The sequence below is a fragment of the Pinus tabuliformis genome, chromosome X (genome assembly GCF_031772625.1).
Source record: "Pinus tabuliformis cultivar Carrire ecotype Pingquan chromosome X, CPIR1, whole genome shotgun sequence".
In the NCBI taxonomy this organism is placed as follows: domain Eukaryota; kingdom Viridiplantae; phylum Streptophyta; class Pinopsida; order Pinales; family Pinaceae; genus Pinus; species Pinus tabuliformis.
Genome location: NC_142308.1, coordinates 1,744,077,178 through 1,744,098,747, shown reverse-complemented (window position 1 = coordinate 1,744,098,747; position 21,570 = coordinate 1,744,077,178). Strand labels below are relative to the sequence as shown.

Below are 21,570 nucleotides of genomic sequence, written 5' to 3'. Positions count from 1 at the left end.
TTCTCCGCATCAATATGAGGCTCCTCCTCCTTAAGAACTGAAAGTTACTCCTCTGCATGCAACTTGAGCTACCTCTCAATTGATACTCGCATGGTTTTCCGCTTGTTGAACTTTAGATCTCTACATACCACTATCCTATGACTGGTAGGTAGGAACACCCAATAGTTGTGGGGTGTATAAGTGTACCCCACAAGTATCCCCAACTCAGTTGTTGGATCTAGCTTCTTTCGGGCAGCTTTGGTCACATGGGAATAAACCGATGATCCAAAGATCCTAAAGTGACTCACATCTAGTCACTTCCCAGAAAAGGCCTCCATATCTGTCCTCATTCCCAATATACAGTGCGGGCTTCTGTTCTACAAGTATATTGCTGTATTGAATGCCTCATCCCACAAATGAAGTGGTAGGCTTTGGTCATGCAACATCGCTCGAGCTGCTCCCACAATTGATCTGTTCTTCCTTTCGGCCCCCCCATTCTGCTATGGGTTATGGGGTGTTGTCAACTCCCGTCTAATTCCTTTTGCAGCACATAAGTCCTTAAACTATTGGGAGACATACTCTCCACCATTGTCGCTACGCAAAGCCCTTATTTTCTTTCCAAATTCTTTCTCTGCCAAGGCTTTAACTCACAAAACCTTGAGAAGGCTTGATCCTTCTTCTACATAAAGTAGATCCAGCATCTACAAGAAAAATCATCAATAAAAATAACATAGTACCTTTATTTAGCAGTGGAGGTTGTAGAGAATTGTCCACACACATATGTGTGAACTCGCTCCAGGATTGCTCCAACTCTACTGTCTCAATCCTGAAAGGAAGATTTCACATACTTACCCAAGGTACAATCTTTGCATGTATCCATCTGCTCCAATTTTCCCTTGGGAAGTCTGGTAGAAATCTGCTACATGATCTTTTAGGCTCCATGGTGCAAGTGGCCCAATATTTTATCCCATAGCTTGCCAACATCTTGCCTATGCACCAACTCTGCTTTGGAACTTAGTGAAACACAGTCATCTACCTCCAACTTGTAGAGATTCTCTACTCGAATCCTAATCCTCTTGGTCTGTCCAGTGCCAATATGCCTTAGGAATACCTTTCCTTTACTAAAGACTACATCATAGCCTTTATTTTCTAGCATAGTGATGGACACAAGATTTTTCTTCAGACCTGGTACATACTTTACATTAGTCAGGGTGAGAGGAGCTCCATGCTCCCTCTGAAACACAATCGTACCTTCACCTGAAACATGGTACTTTCCATCATCACTCATCTCGATCCGCATCTAGAGATCTTTCTCCTCCAAAGTATTGAAAATATTCTTGTCACCAGTCATGTGGAATGAAGCTCCACTATCCAGGTACCAAACACATCCCACCATGGATGAAACCATGCATGCAATGAGGGAGAAATCCAATTCGAACTGTGAGGCTAGTGCCTCACCATCTGATCCCTTCGACAATCCATTCTTGGATTTCTTCTATGGACAATTCGTAGCATAATGGCCCACCTCATGACAATGAAAGAATCTCACTTTTTATTTGTCAATCTTCTTACCACCATGGGAAGAACTAGATTTGGAATGAGACGCCTTCTCTTTCCCTTTCCTCACCGTACTCGCTAAGGCTATATTTTCTTCATCATCTTGTTTTGATGAAGATCCATCTCTAGTGCTTCTTCTTATCTCCTCCTGCATCATATCCAACCAAAGTCGTTCCCAATCTAGCAGTTTCTCTCTTCCATTTGTTGATTCTTGGTAGCTATGCCAGCTCTTAGGAAGACTGAGAAGAGTAAGACTCACCATGTCATCATCAGTTGTCGTGATCCCTACACTTCCAAGCTCATCCCTGCAGGTGGTGAGCTTGATCAGATATGTAGAAATCATGTCGCCCTTTTCACACTTGATTTTCCAAAGCTTGTCTTTCAGTGCCAGCTTCCTCTGATCGCTGTTGTTATGATATAAATCTTTCAATGTTTTCCACATTGAAAACGATGTCTCCTTCCCATGGAGACTCGAGACTATGTGGTCTCGAACTCCCTCCAGAAGGATTCTCCTTGCTCTAGCCACACATTTCTTCCATTCCGCCAATTTTGTAGCATTAGTCGCTACTGGCTTGGGGACTTCTTGATCAATGAAGTCCTTTAGACCATTGTCCTCTAATACTACTTCCATGCGATCCTTCCAGGCTTATAATTCAAGCTACCATCAAGGGCATACTCGAGTCTTAAATCATTGAATGCCATTGGTGAAATTTGAGATGTGATAAGAATTCGAATTCTATAATTAGGAACTTCAACCTTCAAACTTCTCCGTTCTTTGTATATTGTTCTTTGCTTTGATCACCTTTGCTCTAATACCATGTAGAATTTCCCACTGTAGATCAACAGATTATGCAATATACTAAGTCAAAATACAAGATCTACTTCTACAACAAACCTGCGGAAGCTTAATCAATTATGAGCAAGATCAAATAGAACACATATAACAGAGAATGAGAAAGCAATCAAACATGAACACAAAAGAATACTCTGGGGAAAGCCTCAACTAAAAACCCAAATCTCTGTAATATCATACAAGTAGAAATATGTCCGGATTACACAAAGCTTTAGCTCACAAGCTATCCAGCTCTCAGTACAATCCTACAATATAGCTCACAGACTGAATAGACACAACATATGCCTTCCCTCCGCCCCCCAAGCCTCCTATTTCCTTATGCAGTTTCTCTTGGGGTCTAATGCTACCACCTGTGTGAATTGGCCTCTCACACAACTCATGAAACTCAAAATTAATTGTGCAATCTCCAAGGAATGAATTCCTTCTACATGCAAGAGATATCCTCAATGGAATATTCCTGCAACTGATAGTACACTATCCCATCACTTGATCTCAACTGGGTCTCTAACTGAACTGACATGCATGAGTTATTTATGAGAGAATATTTAGTTATCTGAAGTGCAACAGTTACATGCATCCATGTATTAACTAACTGAACTCCCAATCAGTTCCAAAAACTGTTGGAACTAATCTAACTAGACTTAATTCAAATAACTGAGCTAAATAATTACAACTCAAAGTACAAGTCATCCTGATCTCCTTAATCAAGGGATAACTTCCCCAATCAATGGAGAAACTGTTTCATGTCTTCACATAGACTTCATGTTTGATTTCCTACAACTAATTAACTAAATATGAATTAATTAATTATTTTACAAACAACTGCTAAGATCAAATTCAAATTGGGATCCTACACCGGACTGAGGATTGCTCCGCTCTTCGACCGGAAGCCATGGCCACGGCATCGAGGTTTGCTTCGGCTTTTGCAGGTACCAACGATTTCTCTTTTGCAAGCCAGTGTTTGAGGGGATCCCAATTGCCGGGTATTGTAAAGCCCAAAAAAAAGAAGGCAGAAATCGGTGCTCTGAATACGAGGGCCGAAACCCAGTCAGAAGAATCTCTTGTTTCCCCTAACAAGTCAAAGGCAGCCAGCCTCACCGCTCTCGAACAGCTAAAGGCCTCTTCTGCTAATCTTTCCGTCGTCCCAAGGCCTGATGGCCCCTTCACCCGCCCTCGTAGATCTGCTGGCGGATCGAATGGCGGTTCCATGGGAAGGGTCATCCCGCGCAGAAGGGCAAGCGTGTGCATACGAAAATGCTCAGATTCGAGTGATGGCGTCCCTATTGCAGCGGCCAGCGATGTCCAAAGGGAAAGAAGTTGGAGAGTGAGGGATTTAAGAAGCTTGGACATCCACTACCAGCCCCGGCTACCTCTTCTTTTCGGAACCGAGGAGGATGCAGGGCAAATGTTTGACAAAATGCCCCTTCGAGTCTTATCCCCAAACAGGGGCCTGATCTCGATCTCAGATCAAAAGGAATGTGTTGAAAAGGTTTTAGGTGTTCGGCATAACCCTCAAGACTCAGTGGAGGAATGGCCTAAGCACAACCTTGCAGATCTAACAACCGTGAGGCTCAGGAGGGCTTCATTCCCAGAGAGAGGCGCGTATACCAGTCCTCTTGGCCTTCAGGGTCACAGAGGCAAGCAGAGAACAACAATCTCAGAACCCTTTCAGATTCTGATTGTACTTATCTCCGGCAAATCAATGCTGCAATGGGTGAGATCTTCAGATCATGTGCAGAATCTCAAGCTATGCCTGGAAGATAAGGCGGGGATTCCAACAATCCATCAGCGTCTCCTCTATGAAGGTAAACAATTAGAGGATTCCTGTCCCCTGTCCTTTTATAATATTCAAAGAAATGCGTCTATCACCTTATCCCTGCGTCTGAGAGGGGGAGCTGTTGGACAGTCCTCTTCAGCTGCAACCTTTTCCTATAAAGATGCGGTCCATTCTGCACATAAGCAGGAGAAATCAGTGCCACCAGCATAGGCTCCCAAACCTTTTCTGGTGGACAAACTGGAGGAAGCCCCCTCCATTGAAGTAACACACCCAACGCTGGATGAGCAAACCCAAAAGTTTGCAGAGCATGGCATCATTTGCAGGTTCAATGGGCTATGGCCACGCACAACAGATCTCTACCAGTGGATTCACTCTAATTGGACCAATAATTGTAAGGTTCTGTTATGCTCAAAGGGTTTTTTCATCACAGTGTTTGCTTTTGAGGAGGACTACCAAAAGGCCTTAAAAGCAGGACCATGGTTTTGGGGCTCAGCAGGTTTATTCCTCACCCCTTGGTTCTCAGACTTCGATCCATATACAACAATCATCACCAAGCTCCCCATCTGGGTCAGACTTCCTAATCTTCCGGCGAATCTATGGCACTTTGCTGTATTCCAAGGGATCGGCAACTCTCTAGGCCGCCTCCTAGACACAGGCACTTCTAGAGGGGAAAAGGGTTTATATACCTATGCCAAAATCTGTGCAGAAATAGACATAAGCAAAGGTCTCCCTGACAATATCAATATCAAAATTGGAGACTTCCATTGGACTCAGAACTTGGATTACGAGAACACAGCTTTCCGCTGCCGCAACTGCCACCACACAGGGCATCTACAGAGCTCCTGTCCTTCAATACCCGCCCAAAAGAAGAAAGCCAAGAAGAAATCCAAAAGCTGGAAGCCGCACGACCCTCCGCCCATGGACGATTTTGATTTCAGCTCAGATGAAGAGGAGGAGAATGAGGAAGGAGAGGTAGCAATGAGGGCACAGAATCCGCCCTCGGCAGAGCCTGAAAATTTGTCAGTCCAGCCAATTTCCCAGAAAAGAAATCATGAATCCTCTACCTCGGATTCAGACAAGGAAATCTCTCAGTCTGCCCAGCTCGGTTTGCAAATCATGCCAGCTCAGCAGTCCCCTCCTGAATGGGTCAAAGTTGGCAAAAAGAAAGGGAAAAAATGCCGCATAGTTGACTCTTCCCATGTTGGGTAGAATCCTATGCTTGGCTTCTGCTACTCTGTTCTTCCAGTTTCCTCTTGCTATGTTCTTCTCTCTTCTCTCTTCTTCTAGGAGCCGAGGTGGATAACACATCCTTTCCGGCTGCCTAGGTTCTTGCTTCTCTTGGATGTAACTTCTGATTGTACTATATTTTCTCTTAATAGACTTAGTTTTTACCGAGAAAAAAAAAGATCAAATTCAAATTTTAATTCTCAATTTTAGTTCAAGGACTAACTAAAATTGGAATGTATCCCGAAATGCTATTTATAGTAGTGCTATTTTTAGCATTTCTTGTTGCTATTTTCAACATATATATATGATAAAGAAAATATTCATTTTTATATATTCCTTAACAATGACCAGAAATGCCACGGGGCTTTGGATTGACGGTGAATGGGTGTGCTGTTAAGACACTCCTTGTGATAGGTCACCGATTCAAATCCCCCGTGGGTGCTTAGGTAGTATTATATAGAAAATAAAAAATAAAAATTCAATGACCAGAAATGCAGTCACTGAATGATAAGGACCTTTTAGATATTGTATTAAGAGTAAATGACTTTAAATATTGTGTTTTAAGATTAAAATTTCACTTCAACTTGTGGACACAAATTAGTAAGGAAATTTTTTTAATGGAATGGTGATGTGTGTTAAAATTTTCAAAATTTGGTTTGTAGTTTTGATGTGTTATGATAATTTTCTATTTCTATTAGATTAGAAGATTTCCTTTAACTGGCCATAGTTCACTATGGTTACAATTGACCATAGTTTATTATCATTGACTTTTTGCTTATTATGGTTAATTTTGTTTAACCATAGTTTACTATAATATTACATACTCTACATTATGAATTGCCATTGTTGGATAATGATGATGCTCTATCCTTTTTTTTCTTTTAGGCTTTTGGACAGAAATCAATCCTAGGAACTACTAATGAACATCTAGTCAACTAGATATAATCCTATTAATGTGCATTATATTACTGTGTTGAGTTTGGTGGTGATTACAATATATACCATCACTCCAAATGTCCCTAATAACAGGCCATTATTATAGTTCCATATCCTTATGGTGGGATTTATTTGCACATTAATATTGATGATGAGATTTATGATTGGATTTCCTACATAGTCACATAATCAATTTTTCAGTAAAATAAATGCCAGACATGTACTCAATATTCCTTTAGTAGAATATTTTTTCCACAAAAAGTATTCATTACATTCATCTTCATAAGCCATAAAACAAACATCATGATTTCACTTTAAAGCATATTAGTTCATGCTTCAACAACAAAATATGTGTTTGATTGGTTTTTCTATCCATACAAGTTGCACTTACGGTTATAGTTGTATGCATGATAGGTGCAAACAGAATCTAAAGGTTCGCCACTTGCTCTAAAGGTGATAGGAAGCCTTTTGCATGGTGAGCCTCGTCTGGTGTGGGAGAGTTCAAAGAATAAACTATTAAATGGTGAATCAATATCAGATTATCACAAAGAAGGGCCTTCCAAATCCCTAGAAGCCAATATTGATGTCTTCGACAAAGTAGGGCTTTTCAAATGCCTAAAAGCCAGTATTGATGTTCCGGACGAGGAAGCACAAGAGTGCTTTTTAGACCTGGGGTCATTTCTAGAGGATAGAAATATCTTCGTGGATGCATTATTGGATATTTGGGTTTATGTGCAAAAGATGGACTGGCATGATGCTTTTATCATCTTTCTATAACTTGCAAGTAGAAATATGTTATATTTAACAATTAATCTCAAGTTTATTTTCTTCTAGTTGTTGTGTTCAAGCTCTTTGACCTCAGATTCATCTATATACGTTGTTGTTTTGATAATTAGGCTTGTAGGAGTCAAGAAATCAATTATGGAAGTGCCTATGAGCTGTACTTTTCCGAGCACGATTTCATGCGAGCCTTGGCCCTAGATATGACATTTCGAGATAGGATAGTTTGCAGGAACAAGTTGCTTATGCCTAGTAAGGAGGAGAGCTTACCGGGGAAATGGGAGTTGTTCAAGGATCAATTGTTTGATGCTCAAATAGTTTCCATTCACACACATGGGTGGTGTTAGAAATTTTCTTGGAGAATGGTAATTCAGTTTATTCAAAATATCAAAATCAAAAGTATTGTATTCGTTAATTTTGTTTTTTTCTTTATTTCTTCAAAATTCCGAGCTAGAAAATATTATATTGGGATCTGTTGTGTTTTTCCTCAGTCCTAGTGTTTCATGCAAACCAACAAATTTAATCAAAACAAGATATAGGTTGTGGATCAACTTAGAACCAGAAAGCCTTGTCAAGGAAATCATGAGCTTCTTTATCATGGATTGGTTATTTTGAATGTCTATATATTCTCTGATGATTGGTATTTCATGCTAAACAAATAGTTTAATCAACAGGGTACATGTCTTGGATAAGGCCTAAAAACTAGAGAGGCTTTCCAGATTAAGAAATAGGTTATAGGTTATGGGTGAGGCCTAGAAACAAGAGAGCCTTGCCAAAGAGATATTTGGGGCCTCTTTATCATAAAATGGTCATTTTGGAAGAAAATCCTCTGAAACTACACTAATCCAATAACGAAATTATTTTGAGAGTTATTTTACCTATAATATCAGAATTTTCTATTTCCAAAACCAAATATGATTCATGAACTCGTTAATGATGTGTCTAGGATATTATTTTTTCTTTGTTTTTCTTATATAGACAAAATTTTCTCTAATTTTGTTGCTTAGGGGCACTAAGAAATCAACTTGAGAGAAAATTATTTGTTTTTGTTAAATTTTTTTCCATATTGACAAATTGGATTATCACTCTGTGATCTGCATGAACTAATTAGCGCCCAATTTCTAGGTCTAGGTGCTTGATATCGAACATCTTAGAAAAGATGTGAAGTGTCTCACAATGTATATTTTTTTAATTGGAATTAGCATTTGTAGTTTACCTATGCAGGAGAAATGGAAGAGTATCAGTGGTGTAAGATGAATTTTCATGAGGCGGAGGCTTTGGTTTTACTCTTTTTTGCAAGAAATTACTTTCTTCCATCGTTTTTTAGTAAAATGAGAAAATTGAAAGTCTTCATAGTATTAAATTACAGGTCCAAGAGAGCCATAGTGAACTCAATACTATTCATTTGGAGAGGTTTATTGTGCCCCCACTTCAAGAGCACAGTAAACTCTTACAAAACTTAGAGAAGCTATCTTTGAGCTTATGTGAAGGGCTTCGAATTATGTCCAGTTTCAATGGCATCCAATTGAATCTAAATCTTCCCCTAATGCTAGATCTTAACATGGATTATTGTTGTGATTTGGAGGACTTTCCCCTTTGCATTTGTGACATGTCTTCAACTCAAAAGTGGTCTATCACTAATTGTCACCTTCTTCGAAAGTTACCTGATGATTTGGGGAGGCTCAATTCTTTAAGAATGTTAAGAATATCTGCATGTATAGTTATGAAAAAGCTTCCAGCATCTATTGGAAAACTTGGGAAGCTAGAACATTTCTCTATATGATTGCTTCAAATAAATTCCCGAAGAAATAGGGCAGCTAAAGAAACTCGAGGAGATTGACATGAGAGAGTGTTCTCGGTTGAGGAAGTTGCCTAAATCAGTTGGAGGGCTTAAATCTCTAAAGCATGTTATATGTGATGAGAATATTTGGCAACAATGGAATCATCTGAAGAGGTGTTCTGCTACCATGGATTTTAGAGTTGAAATTTTAGAAGCACACTTCAACTTGGATTGGTTGGATGGTTAAGATCTCTCTTAAACATGATGCCAAGTGCAAGTAGACTGGTAAGATATCAAGATATAACCTTAAAGTTTCCTATTAATAAAGTTTCCCTTTAATAACATTTGATTCTCATATGGGTGTATGTTCAATGTTAGCAGATCCTCATATGGGTGACTCTTCAATGTTAGCAGTGCATATTTTTTACATCTAAGTGTATCTTTTTTGGACAAATTTTCAGTTTATGACTTGTGCTCATCATGGCAAGGTTTTTGTTGTGCAGGATCAGGATGAGTGCACACTGCAAACATGTTATCCATGTTCCACTGGCATTATTGGCCCTTCATAAATTAGTTATCCAAAGTTTCTGTGTAGTGTGTCTAGTCCTGCTGGTATAGCTAAATAAATAGTCGTAAAGAATATAAGTGTGTATCTAGAGTCCTCATCATGGTAAAAGTAGGGTGTCTAGTTGTGATCGTAACATTAAGGACCTTTTAAATATTGTATTAAGAGTAAATGACTTTAAATATTGTGTTTTAAGATTAAAAGTTTGCTTAAGATTAAAAGTTCACTTCAACTTGTGGACATAAGTGAGTAAGGACAAATTTCTAATGGAATGGTGATGTGTGTATTTGATTTGTAGTTTTGATGTGTTATGATAATGTTCTATTTCTATCAAATTAGAAGATTTCCTTTAGCTGGCCATAGATCACTATGGTTATGATTGACTATAGTTTATTATTACTGAATTTGATTTATTATGGTTAATTTTGTTTAACCCTAGTTTACTATAATATGACATAGTGACATTATGGTTTATTTATCTCAATGGTGGTTGTTTTTATTTAAAGGAAAATCATTTCACTTATTTAAAAAAAATTATTATTTCACCTAATTCAAAAATAAATTATAAATTTAAAAAAATAACATCTGAAAAGTATTTAGCTAAATTTCCTAAAAAACAAAATAGAACACTTAGACTATGTCGACTAGAAAATATATATAATTAAGATCATAATCTACCTAATGTAATAAGGACAACCACAAAAATCTTTATTTTATTATTATATCTTATATAATCTAGAAACATGTAAGTATCGTAATATCAACATCATGAATCATTTGACAACCTAAATATCTAAGATGCTTTATTAGCACAGTCCAATATATTCATCATGTCAAAAAAATTGCCAACATCAACCGTATGAGGAAACATGAAAAACATTAACCATCTATGCATCTTATTTAGATTTTCCCATTCCCATGTCGTGATTTTTCCTCAATTTATGCCTTACGGCTTTTTCATTGTAACATCTGGTGCAAATGCTAGTTATATTTAGGCTGCAAGGCATTACCCTTTGAAAAAGACTCCCCTAGATGCCACCTTGCACCACTATGCACTTTTAGATTTAATGTTAAACAATTCAACAAAAATCAACCATCAAATTGTGAGTTAATAATTAATAATAATTATAAGTTAATAGTTAATTAATAATTAATAATAGTTAAAAAAAATAATGAGAAATTGATTTTAACTGTTTGTCTTCGACGCCTTCCTATCAAGAGAAAAATATAACAAAAATGCCCTGTCTTTCTTGATAATGCAAAAATTGGTTTAAAAAACAGTTGGTGTAAAGGCTCTCACAGTTTACTTCTTATTATGATGAATACCACTTTAGCAATGGGAGTGGCGCAGGTGATAAGCTATTTCTCATCACGAGTTGCAACGCTTCGTCAACAGGAGCGGCAACGCAAGGGATAACCTCTTTTGATGTTCTGAAAATGGGTTCTATGGCTTTACTTTGAATGTTCTTGATTTCGTTAATTCCTTGTCTGGTGGTAACTCACTTATGTGTCTATGGATATAAAGCGCACCATCGAAAAGTATTTTTAAGTTTAGATCTATGGATATAAAGCGCACCATTGAAAAGTATTTCCTAATAAAACAGAACAAATGTTGCAGTAGTGGGTACATTACACATGTGGAAGTGTTAAGGTAGTGGTTATATGTTGTTGCTTTAGATATTTGGAATATTATTGATTATGATATTGTTGTACTCAACTCTGTTTACCACTGTTTATAAATTTATTTATTTTTTGGTTGAAGTTTGATTGTTATAATATTTAAATTTTTGTTTGTAAAAAATGGGTTGAGGTTTGATGGTTGGGTTTAGATTGTTGTAAGGTTTTTTTTGGTGTTAGTTGTTATTTTTTATTTTAGTTAGTATCAATATGAATTTATCGTAAATATGGGCAGAGATGGATTAAATATTTTTATGTGGAAATCTCTTTTAGAGTGCAAAATTTGAAAAAAGAAAATGCACCATAAATCCCAATGAATTTGTAGTGGTTTTCTCTTTGTAACATACAATCTATAATTTTTCATTTTTTAAATTGTATTTTTGAATGCAATATAGAAGACATCATAATTTAAACTTGGTAAATCCCAATGAATTTGTACTGATTTTCTCTTTGTATACATACAATCTATAATGTTTCATTTTTTAAATTGTATTTTTGAAAGCAATATAGAGGATATCATAATATAAACTTGTAGAGTAAGTAAATTAATATTGTAAGTCCAAAAAATATTCAGTGAAAATTGACCAAAAATAAATACCTAAAAAAGTAGGCAAAAAGGTACCTAAATATAAAATATAAATACCGAAAAAAGTAGGCAAAAAAGTACCCAAATATAAAGCAGTGAGAATATTCAAAAATTTTAACCGTCAAAACTCATTTTTTTCAAGCACTTTATATGATATATGTATAATTTTTTTAAACCACATATGATATATACATAGTTGACATTAAAATATTTCACACTTAACATATTCATTGAGACATTTTATCTATGAAATAAGTTGTCCAGGCCAAAAATATTATTTTCCTTATTAATATATTTTAAGTATATGTCAATATTATTTAATGTTATATATTAAAATATTGTATTGATGATCCATATTGAAATATATTATTATTATTATCAATAGTCTTAAATGTTACATATTAATTTTATATTAAGAATTGAATGAATTACATATCTTCCTCTTATTATTTTTGCTTTTCGATTCCTAATAAACAATCATTAAAATAAACAATATTAGAGATCCTCATTCTAACACAATGGACTAGAGACAAGATCAAAAAACTTGCAATGCCACCATCTTAGTGCAAGTCATTTTTTTCCTCATCACCATGGAGCTTGTTATCACTGAAAATTCTGTTGCCAAAATTTTTTAGCCTAGCTTAAAGACAGGGTGTTTTCGCAGCGCCTGAATTCTTTTAACAGTTTCGCAGCGCTACATGTTTAGGCGGTTTCGTAGCGCGCTGCGAAATTGGGGATTGGCTCGAGCTTTCAGCAGAAGGTTCATATACTAAATTTTGATGATAAGGTTCCTGCCCGAATGGTGCTTACTACTATTGACACTGCAGTGTTTAGAGCCACACCGGAGCCTTTTTGGTCCATCACAAACAGTTGTTCAGTTGCAGCTCATTAAGATTAATCTTCAAGAGGAATCATGTTTAATAATTACTTCTTTTGTGGTTGAGGGCATTATGGTAAATCCTGGTGATGTTTTGCCTAATACTTCGGTGAACACTTTTTACTTCGGTCTCAAGGAAATTGACCTTACAATTCTGGTAGATGTAGCAAAGCTAGATCAAGACATTTGCAAAATTGTTGATGACTGTTTCACAGGAGCAAGACTTCATGTTGAAAAATTGATTTTTATACAGTCATTATATTTGTCATTTGAACTTCTCAATCTTGAAAAAGTTTCAGCTTTCCTTTATGGAAGGGCCAGCCTATTGATTCCAGTCAAAGAAAATGTTAGAGAGCGCATTTCCTGGAGTTGATGTGGAACTTTCAAATTACCCCCCCACCATTACCGAAGCGCGTGCTCAGCAAGTTTGTGCCAGTGTTACAGATAGGCAGCATTGTGTTTATTACTGCAGGGGATCACATTTTTCCTAGACTGGGATACACAGCACCTCCTCCTTGGTACTACTCTCTGAAACAGAAACGCTTTGGAGTTATCGCAACTACCTGGCTTCTTGGAAATGCATTGCAGTCGTTTCTTCAAGGCACAGGGGCTTTTGAAGTAATGTGTAATGGTGATCTTGTGTTTTCTAAGCTAAGAGAGAATAGGTTTCCAAGTGTTGGCAGCTCGTTGGGAGCAAAATATTAGCCTGCTCTAACTTTGCATTTGCTTTACAGATGACTGATATAGATGAAAATGTCGTGAATCTTATCAAGCACGTTGGTTCATTATTAATGCACATATTGAAGACATGAAAGTGAATTGTAAGGGAATATCTGCACTAGTATGAAGGGAATTTTAATTGGTGTTAGTTAGTAACATGGATTTTGGAACCAGAGAGTAGATGTCAGAGTGGTATGTGATGATCTATCATTGCAAAACCTGTGTACTAGTGTTATCTGGTTCGATATCTGTGGCCTGGCGCAATTATCATTTTCAGTGATTGCGGGAAAATGAGCTAGTAACGGTATGAGATCTAGAAATGTAAACGTAAGGCAAATGTGGATAATTTAGTGTTTCGTTCAGGTGTCAAAACACTATAAAGCAATATGTGTCAACACACAGGTTTATGTAGGAGCACCGCTTTCAAATCATGGCTGAGGTCTATCAAATGGGCCGGTGCAGATTTCTTTCCACTGTAGATGAAACCAATTATTGGCAGGTGGCAAATTCATGGAATAGCATTTATGTCTTGTGCGCAAGTGTTTGACAAAGTGCCAGAGAGAGATGTAGTGCATTATCTTCGTGGCCTAGCTTCACAAGAGCTCTTTTTCCACGCAAACGGGTGGCAGAGAAGCCTCGAGCACGCTGCCTCGCGAGTACTTTTTGAAACCTACAGGGGCTTGGACCATTAACTTTTGTAAGCGAGCATCGATTAGCAACTGGCTAATCATGGAGAGTGTATGTTGGCCCTATTTTGATCCGGAATATGAGAGTCTAAATCAAAGAATCCATCCTTCCATGGTCTGTATAGACAATGATACCTGCGAGGACTGTTTTTTGGTGAAGGCTGATAGTGCTAACAGGCACGGTATCTTACTAAAAGTAGTCCAAGTTTTGACGGATCTTGATTTAATCATTTCAAAAGCCTATATTTCTTCAGATGGCCGATGGTTTATGGATGTGTTTCATGTAACGGATCAATTGGAGAATCATTGATTACATACACCAGGCTTTGGGAGTGAAACAGGGTGGTTCCACAACCGAAGTGAAGACCTGCTTAGGACGCACTGTAAGAGTTCAGTCTATAGGAGAACACACAGCCATCAAATTGACTGGCACAGATCGTCCCGAGTTGCTTTCAGAAAGTTCAGCAGTGCTTACCAACCTCAAATGCAATTGCTAGTTCTCCTTTTAAGGGTGTTTTGAATCCAGTCATTCAGGTAGAAGGTTTTGTCAATGCATGCTGAATGGTTTATCTTATGATCATGTTTTTTCTGATACGCAAACAGCCAGGCAATGGATATGTCCCAAAGTTTTCGAGATAAATCAGTGAATGGATGGTTGGAAGTTTTTTTTTTTTTTATGCTCCATGGCCGCGCTCAAGAAACTGGATTGACCTCTTAAAAGGAGAAGCATTTGTACCTGGTTTTGCCAAGTTATTTAAATGTCTTGATAAAGAGTGTGGAGAAACAGTACTCCAATCCTTGCAGAGCCCTTTAGAAGGATTACTGGAAAAGGAAGGGATGGGAAAACTGTACCATTGTTGCGGCAAAAAATTATGGATTGCCTTGCTGAACCATTACCTAGTACAGTTCCAATTCGCATGATGGCTAAAAGAGATATGTGAGCAGAGCCATTCTGAGAGGAACATAAATTTAGATGTTACAGATGGTACCTAAGTTTTGGATTTATATTTATATCAAGACACAACACTCATTCCAATACTGTAGTTATCTCAACTCTCAGGTTCTTCAAAGATATTTCAGATAGCTGATTATGCCCCTAGTGATATTGAGCTGACAAGTTCTTGATGTTGATTGCCTTCATTTCCAGATCATGCACATCTCTTATCAAATAAGAGAAGTAGATGAGGACCAGGGATCATTAAAGATACAGTAGAATTTATTATGCATATTACAAGACTGTGTTTTTTAAATCACACAGCAGTTTCGTAGCGCGCTACGAAACTGCTGTAGGTGATGTTTTCAATGCAGAATAAACAGTTTGACCGGGAATGTTAGAAGAGAGACACCTGTACATCAATACAGCCTACAGCTCATCTGGAGATATGGTATTTGGTAGCAGCGTTCCATACTTTGAGTTATTAAAGATTTGGGAACATGCCTGCTACATTTTCGGAGAATGGAAGACAGGGACCGTGAAAATAGGGTGCTCATCTTTGCTAATTAATGAGCTATCTATACAGCTAGCATCCGAGGCCAGCCTGTTCAGTGAATATTCCTCAACATATCTCAGCCACAATAGAAATTGTACAGCTGTCAAGGATCCAAGAAGAATCATGCATACGAGGAGATAGAGTTGGATTTTCAATGTAATTGGGACTCTTTGTATTTACAGCACAATACCTTGTGTATTTAATAAGTTTGTTTAGAAATAGATAAGGTTAATTAATGGTAGATCATCGAGCTCTCCCCTCATGCTTGTTGAGGAGACTCAAGATAGTTTTAGTTTTGGTTTTTCTATATATAGTGAAAAACTCTGATGTAAGAGGGTTGGAGATTTTTATAAAAACAGAGTTTTCATATTGGCTTATGTAAAAGACTTTGACAGTAATAGAAAGAGTACTTTTTCTTCCCAAGATTCATCTTGTGTTTCAAATGCTCAGAGTATATGTGGTTTGGTTTTTATTCTTCTTGATTTACAGCTCACTAAATATGCAATCACTCTGAATTCACCTAGTGCTCAGACTTCCTGTGTATGTTTTTTGAGTTGAGGTTCTTCTTGAGAAATGTTCTGAGTGTTTAGACATTATATGCCTTGGCTTCCATGATTGAGTAGCTAATAGTTTACTGCAGAAGTGTATGACTCCATGAGCCCAATGGAAGAAGTCTAATTTTGTTGTTCCAACCAGCTTAAAATTCATCTACTGTTTAAAGAGTTAGCCATCTTTTCTTGTCCTTAATGCATATCAAAAATCTGTGAGAGAGCCCTCTCTGACTAAGGAGGCTAAACCTTAGTCTAAAGCCTGGTTTGAAATAGTTGCATGAGATCTTGCTAAGTAGCAGCCCTTAGTACACGATTTTGTGATAACATTTTGGTGCGTCTGCCGGGAGTCTGATGATTACTCATTCCCGAAGTTTTAAGATTGAATTTCTGAAGGTAGCAGGAGTTCAAAGTGGTTTTCGAGGCTGCAAACCTACCTTGGCGACTCCATTGTTGAAGAATTCAAAGTTCATACATTCATGGTGATTCCACTGGAGTTATGAAGGACCCAGAAGCTGCCATTCTTAGTTCAAGGTATGCATGCATAGATTTCTCAGGAATTCATGGTTTCCCAAATCATTTTCCCAAGGATGCATATTTTCTAAGGAATGGTCCCAAATTCAACGGTGAAGATTTGAGTTTAACCTTGAAGCATATCTCAGATTTCTGTCATTTTTCTGAGCTTCTTAGAGTTAAACATGAGGATGTTTGCATAAGGTTATTCTATGATTCACTTCAAGGGAAATGCAAACAATGGGTTGAAAGCTTTCCTGCCAAATCCATTAAGTCATTTCAAGACTTATGGCTTATGTTTTTGGAGGAATGGATAGATAGGTCAGAGTTGGTGGCAGACTCTCCCTCAGTTGAAGATTTTAAGCAATGGAATAATGATTATAGCAAAGAAGAAACAAATGAATCTTTTTCTTTGTCCTTATCCTCATATCTAAAATCCTTTGACTGCAAGGCAGAGGATAGGATGAGATTTTTGGATGAATTTGCTGAGGACCTTGAAAAAGAAATTGAAGGTTTAGAAGGACAAATTCAGGCATACAGTTTTCATGATCATGATCATTATTCTCAGAAGTTTTCTATGGCAGAACGCAAGGAGACTATGCTGGTTCCTTTCTCTTTCACGATTGAGGAACTGAACACTGTGGTTGAAGATCAGTTTGCACAGCTGGAAAGTTACAAGGAAAAACAAGCTGATCATGTATTCTGGGATCCTGTAGCTGATTACATGGAAGAGTTTTACTCTCCAGTATTTCAGTTTTTCAAAGAAGATCAGAGACAATTTCAGTGGCAGCGGTCATCACACTATCATATTGGCTCTGAACTCCGATGCAGTCAAAGAAGTCAAATGTCAGATAAAACAGAGGATTGGTTACATTGGAAATTTCATATTGATTGAACAGAAAGAAGTTGAAATGGTTAGGGTAGGTAGGTAGAGGTAAATGCAAATAAGCTCAAGGTTAACTGAGCATTTCTTTTTTCAGTAGATGTAGCTTTCTTTCTCCTACAGTCATGCTGGTCAAGCAAATTTCTGTTTGTCAAATAAGTTTTATAAGGCACTGGAACTGCAGGTTCTTAGTGCACCACAAGGGCACACTATCCCAAGTGGAGCCACTGTTATCACTGAAAATTCTGTTGCCAAATTTTTTTAGCCTAGCTTAAAGACAGGGTGTTTTCGCAGCGCCTGAATTCTTTTAGCAGTTTCGCAGCGCTACATGTTTAGGCGGTTTCTTAGCGCGCTGCGAAATTGGGGATTGGCTCGAGCTTTCAGCAGAAGGTTCATATACTAAATTTTGATGATAAGGTTCCTGCCCGAATGGTGCTTACTACTATTGACACTGCAGTGTTTAGAGCCACACCAGAGCCTTTTTGGTCCATCACAAACAGTTGTTCAGTTGCAGCTCATTAAGATTAATCTTCAAGAGGAATCATGTTTAATAATTACTTCTTTTGTGGTTGAGGGCATTATGGTAAATCCTGGTGATGTTTTGCCTAATAATTCGGTGAACACTTTTTACTTCGGTCTCAAGGAAATTGACCTTACAATTCCGGTAGATGTAGCAAAGCTAGATCAAGACATTTGCAAAATTGTTGATGACTGTTTCACAGGAGCAAGACTTCATGTTGAAAAATTGATTTTTATACAGTCATTATATTTGTCATTTGAACTTCTCAATCTTGAAAAAGTTTCAGCTTTCCTTTATGGAAGGGCCAGCCTATTGATTCCAGTCAAAGAAAATGTTAGAGAGCGCATTTCCTGGAGTTGATGTGGAACTTTCAAATTACCCCCCCCCACCATTACCGAAGCGCGTGCTTAGCAAGTTTGTGCCAGTGTTACAGATAGGCAGCATTGTGTTTATTACTGCAGGGGATCACATTTTTCCTAGACTGGGATACACAGCACCTCCTCCTTGGTACTACTCTCTGAAACAGAAACGCTTTGGAGTTATCTCAACTACCTGGCTTCTTGGAAATGCATTGCATTCATTTCTTCAAGGCACAGGGGCTTTTGAAGTAATGTGTAATGGTGATCTTGTGTTTTCTAAGCTAAGAGAGAATAGGTTTCCAAGTGTTGGCAGCTCGTTGGGAGCAAAATATTAGCCTGCTCTAACTCTGCATTTGCTTTACAGATGACTGATATAGATGAAAATGTCATGAATCTTATCAAGCACGTTGGTTCATTATTAATGCACATATTGAAGACATGAAAGTGAATTGTAAGGGAATATCTGCACTAGTATGAAGGGAATTTTAATTGGTGTTAGTTAGTAACATGGATTTTGGAACCAGAGAGTAGATGTCAGAGCGGTATGTGATGATCTATCATTGCAAAAGCTGTGTACTAGTGTTATCTGGTTTGATATCTGTGGCCTGGCGCAGTTATCATTTTCAGTGATTGCGGGAAAATGAGCTAGTAATGGTATGAGATCTAGAAATGTAAACGTAAGGCAAATGTGGATAATTTAGTGTTTCGTTCAAGTGTCAAAACACTATAAAGCAATATGTGTCAACACACAGGTTTATGTAGGAGCACCGCTTTCAAATCATGGCTGAGGTCTATCAAATGGGCCGGTGGAGATTTCTTTCCACTGTAGGTGAAACCAATTATTGGCAGGTGGCAAATTCATGGAATAGCATTTATGTCTTGTGCGCAAGTGTTTGACGAAGTGCCAGAGAGAGATGTAGTGCATTATCTTCGTGGCCTAGCTTCACAAGAGCTCTTTTTCCACGCAAACGGGTGGCAGAGAAGCCTCGAGCACGCTGCCTCACGAGTACTTTTTGAAACCTACAGGGGCTTGGACCATTAACTTTTGTAAGCGAGCATTGATTAGCAACTGGCTAATCATGGAGAGTGTATGTTGGCCCTATTTTGATCCGGAATATGAGAGTCTAAATCAAAGAATCCATCCTTCCATGGTCTGTATAGACAATGATACCTGCGAGGACTATTTTTTGGTGAAGGCTGATAGTGCTAACAGGCAAGGTATCTTACTAAAAGTAGTCCAAGTTTTGACGGATCTTGATTTAATCATTTCAAATGCCTATATTTCTTCAGATGGCCGATGGTTTATGGATGTGTTTCATGTAACGGATCAACTGGAGAATCATTGATTACATACACCAGGCTTTGGGAGCGAAACAGGGTGGTTCCACAACCGAAGTGAAGACCTGCTTAGGACGCACTGTAAGAGTTCAGTCTATAGGAGAACACACATCCATCGAATTGACTGGCACAGATCGTCCCGAGTTGCTTTCAGAAAGTTCAGCAATGCTTACCAACCTCAAATGCAATTGCTAGTTCTCCTTTTAAGGATGTTTTGAATCCAGTCATTCAGGTAGAAGGTTTTGTCAATGCATGCTGAATGGTTTATATTATGATCATGTTTTTTCTGATACGCAAACAGCCAGGCAATGGATATGTCCCAAAGTTTTCGAGATAAATCAGTGAATGGATGGTTGGAAGTTTTTTTTTTATGCTCCATGGCCGCGCTCAAGAAACTGGATTGACCTCTTAAAAGGAGAAGCATGTGTACCTGGTTTTGCCAAGTTATTTAAATGTCTTGATAAAGAGTGTGGAGAAACAGTACTCCAATCCTTGCAGAGCCCTTTAGAAGGATTACTGGAAAAGGAAGGGATGGGAAAACTGTACCATTGTTGCGGCAAAAAATTATGGATTGCCTTGCTGAACGATTACCTAGTAGAGTTCCAATTCGCATGATGGCTAAAAGAGATATGTGAGCAGAGCCATTCTGAGAGGAACATAAATTTAGATGTTACAGATGGTACCTAAGTTTTGGATTTATATTTATATCAAGACACAACACTCATTCCGATACTGTAGTTATCTCAACTCTCAGGTTCTTCAAAGATATTTCAGATAGCTGATTATGCCCCTAGTGATATTGAGCTGACAAGTTCTTGATGTTGATTGCCTTCATTTCCAGATCATGCACATCTCTTATCAAATAAGAGAAGTAGATGAGGACCAGGGATCATTAAAGATACAGTAGAATTTATTATGCATATTACAAGACTGTGTTTTTTAAATCACACAGCAGTTTCGTAGCGCGCTACGAAACTACTGTAGGTGATGTTTTCAATGCAGAATAAACAGTTTGACCGGGAATGTTAGAAGAGAGACACCTGTACATCAATACAACCTACAGCTCATCTGGAGACATGGTGTTTGGTAGCAGCGTTCCATACTTTGAGTTATTAAAGATTTGGGAACATGCCTGCTACATTTTCGGAGAATGGAAGACAGGGACCGTGAAAATAGGGTGCTCATCTTTGCTAATTAATGAGCTATCTATACAGCTAGCATCCGAGGCCAGCCTGTTCAGTGAATATTCCTCAACATATCTCAGCCACAACAGAAATTGTACAACTGTCAAGGATCCAAGAAGAATCATGCATACGAGGAGATAGAGTTGGATTTTCAATGTAATTGGGACTCTATGTATTTACAGCACAATACCTTGTGTATTTAATAAGTTTGTTTAGAAATAGATAAGGTTAATTAATGGTAGATCATCGAGCTCTCCCCTCATGCTTGTTGAGGAGACTCAAGATAGTTTTAGTTTTGGTTTTTCTATATATAGTGAAAAACTCTGATGTAAGAGGGTTGGAGATTTTTATAAAAACAGAGTTTTCATATTGGCTTATGTAAAAGACTTTGACAGTAATAGAAAGAGTACTTTTTCTTCCCAAGATTCATCTTGTGTTTCAAATGCTCAGAGTATATGTGGTTTGGTTTTTATTCTTCTTGATTTACAGCTCACTAAATATGCAATCACTCTGAATTCACCTAGTGCTCAGACTTCCTGTGTATGTTTTTTGAGTTGAGGTTCTTCTTGAGAAATGTTCTGAGTGTTTAGACATTATATGCCTTAGCTTCCATGATTGAGTAGCTAATAGTTTATTGCAGAAGTGTATGACTCCATGAGCCCAATGGAAGAAGTCTAATTTTGTTGTTCCAACCAGCTTAAAATTCATCTACTGTTTAAAGAGTTAGCCATCTTT

The 21,570-nt window shown here is 37.8% G+C and overlaps 1 pseudogene; it reads left to right on the top strand.

The window, feature by feature from the left end:
• The first annotated feature begins 12,667 nt into the window (after window positions 1–12,667).
• LOC149146764 (selT-like protein pseudogene) lies at window positions 12,668–13,299 on the top strand (annotated as a pseudogene).
• The last annotated feature ends 8,271 nt before the right edge of the window (window positions 13,300–21,570 follow it).